Genomic DNA, 3168 nt, shown 5'->3' with positions numbered 1-3168 from the left:
TAAAAAGAAAAAAAACAAACAACCCCATTACAAAGTGGGCAAAAGATATGAACAGACACTTCACAAAAGAAGACATACGAGCAGCCAACAGACACATGAAGAAATGCTCAACCTCACTAATCATCAAGGAGATGCAAATTAAAACTACATTGAGATACCACCTAACTCCAGTCAGAATGGCCATTATCAATAACTCAAAAAATAACAGATGCTGGAGAGGATATGGTGAAAAGGGAACACTTCTACACTGTTGGTGGGAGTGTAAACTAGTGCAACCTCTGTGGAAAGCAGTGTGGTGATTCCTAAAAGTTTTAAATATCGACCTCCCATATGACCCCACAATACTCCTACTGGGATAATACCCTGAAGAACTCAAATCACTCTATGAAAAAGATACCTGCACACGTATGTTTATCGCAGCATTGTTCACAATAGCAAGAAGCTGGAAGCAACCATACTGCCCATCAAAAGAGGGCTGGATTTAAAAAATGTGGTACATATACATGACGGAATACTACGCAGCTCTAAAAAAGAACAAAATCATGAATTTCGCAGCAACCTGGATGGAACTAGAGTCTATAATACTGAGTGATCTTTCACAGCAACAAAGATCTGAGTATCACATGTTCTCACTCATAAGTGAACCTTGAACATCTATCATAATACTATAAGAAAAGGATTGACACCCGGGCTCGGTAGCTCAGCCTGTAATTCCGTGCTTTGGGAGGCTGAGATGAGTGGATTGCCTGAGCCCACGGGTTCAAGACCCACCTGGGCAAGTGGGCGAGACCTCATCTCTACAATAAATCAAAAGAATTAGCTGGGCGTGATGGTGCACGCCTGTAGTTCCAGCTACTTGGAAGGCTGAGGCGGAAGGATTGCCAGAGCAAAGAAAAAGAAAGAAAGCAAGAAAGCAAGAAAGCAAGAAAGCAAGAAAGCAAGAAAGCAAGAAAGCCTAAGTTAAAAAAAAAAAAAAACTGAAAAAGAAAAAAAAAAAAGAAAAGGATTGACAGTGGTGGGAATCTATGAGGGGGACAGGGAGGGCAAGAGTGGTGGGATTAACGGTGGTCAATATCTGTCTGGGGATGGGGAACACCCCTTATCAACAAGGGTGCCTGAATGATGCATATTTGTATACCTAACCCTTAACTGTACCCCACAATTTTAAAATAAAAAATATGTTTAAAAAAATAAAAAGAAAAAGGTCCCTTATCATCATGTGTTAGTAAATGTGAAAAATAATTATACAAGCCTGAAAGCAACTATTTATCCAGGATGTCTTCCTCACAAACAGACTGCTGACTGTCCCTTTCCTTGTAATTATTATTGACAGGCTTTTAAAAAAGAGACACATAAAGAAATTCAGTCCTGGCTCGGTGACTCAGCCTGTAATCTCAGCACTTTGGGAGGCCGAGGTGAGTGGATTGCCTGAGCCCGCAGGTTCGAGACCCGCCTGGGCAACTTGGCGAGACCTCATCTCTACAATAAATCAAAAATTAGCCGGGCATGGCTGCGCGTACCTGTAGTTCCAGCTACTTGGAAGGCTGAGGGAGAAGGATCGCTGGAGTCCAGCAGGTAGACGATGGCGTGGCTGTGAGTGTGCCATGGCCCTCCACCCTAGGCGATGGAGTGAGACTCCCACTCAAAGAAAAAGAAAAAAAGAAATTCAGAATGTTTTTTTTTTAAACTGATGAAAATCCTTCTTGGATGCTGTCCTAGTCACTTTGCCTTCTTTGTCTCTATTTACCTCTTAGCTAACAGAACCACTGAAATGTCCCTACTGGAGTTATATTTTGCAGTTTTAGTAGAGGTGGAGTGTAGGCATTAGTGAATATTAGCACGAAACTGATTTAGATTTGAATCCTGACTCTGCCTCGTAGCTATGTGAGACTGAGCAAGTCAATCTCTGTGTTTTGTTTGCCCCTCCTGCAAAATAATACCCAATCATAACTAACACATATAAACTGCTTACCTGTACCAATCACTGTTCATTTGATCCTTACAGGATCTTTACAGGAGGAAGAAAACGATAATCTGCATTTTGTAGATAAAGAAACTGAGGCACAGAGAGGTTGACACTGAATGACTTCCCCAAAGTCACATAGCTGGTAAGCTGCAGAGTCAAAAGTCTACAGCAAAGTTCAGGCTCTAAACCCCACACCTACTACTATTAAGGGCTGTTTTGAGGATTAAATGAGACAATGAATGTAAAGTACAAGTGTGTGATAGGTAGCAGCTGTGGTGGTTAGAGGTGTTTGCCTTCTGTTCTGCGAAACTTCCAAGACTCTTTTGATTTTGAGTGGGAGTCTCACTCTGTCGCCCAGGCTAGAGTGCAGTGGCACACTCACAGCCAAGGCAGCCTCGATCTGTTGGGCTCAGGCGATCCTTCCACTTCAGCCTTCCAAGTAGCTGGAACTACAGGCGCGTGCCACCACGCTCGGCTAATTTTTTTATTTATTGTATAGACGAGGTCTCGCCAAGTTGCCTAGGCTGGTCTTGCCAAGTTGGCCAAACTGATCTCGAATTTGTGGGCTCAGGCAATCCTCTCGCCTCCGCCTCCCAAAGTGCTGGGATTGAGCCACCGCGCCAGGCGCTTTTTGCTTTGTTTATTTTTAGACTGGAATGCAGTGGCTCAATCCTGGCTCACCGCAGCCTCGACCTCCTGGGCTCAGGCGATCCTCTTGCCTCAGCCTCCGGGGCAGCTGGAACTACAGGCTTTTGCCGCCATGCCCGGCTAATTTAAGGCTTATTCTTGAGCAGGAAAAAATAAAATTAAAAAGGCTGGCGGGAAGAGGAGGAGGAGGGAGCCAGGGGAGGAAGACAGAGGGGTGGAATGTGAAAAGGGAGGAAAGGGGCAAAGCAGAAGAGAAGCAGGTAGAGCGCTGAACGCTTAGGAAGCACGATGTCCAGCCATGAGAGAACAGGGTGACGATTTCTCTGCTGAAAGTCACTGCCAAAGACTTGCCGGGTGAATAGCAAACACACGATCAACCCGCGCGGCCGCGGACCGGCTCGGGCGTGGACCACCAGGCTTCCCATCCCTTTCGTGGGTCCGCCCCACGTCGGGCGGGGCCTGGCCCGCCCACTCCGCCGGGAGCGGGAGAGCCCCAGCTGAGCCACGCGGTCTCTCGGGCCGCGCCTGGATGGCGACGTGGAGGCGGGACGGGA

This window comes from Carlito syrichta, unplaced genomic scaffold (assembly GCF_000164805.1).
Source record: "Carlito syrichta isolate Samal-C Ts95f unplaced genomic scaffold, Tarsius_syrichta-2.0.1 Scaffold314294, whole genome shotgun sequence".
Classification (NCBI taxonomy): domain Eukaryota; kingdom Metazoa; phylum Chordata; class Mammalia; order Primates; family Tarsiidae; genus Carlito; species Carlito syrichta.
Note: the sequence above shows the minus strand (reverse complement) of the source record.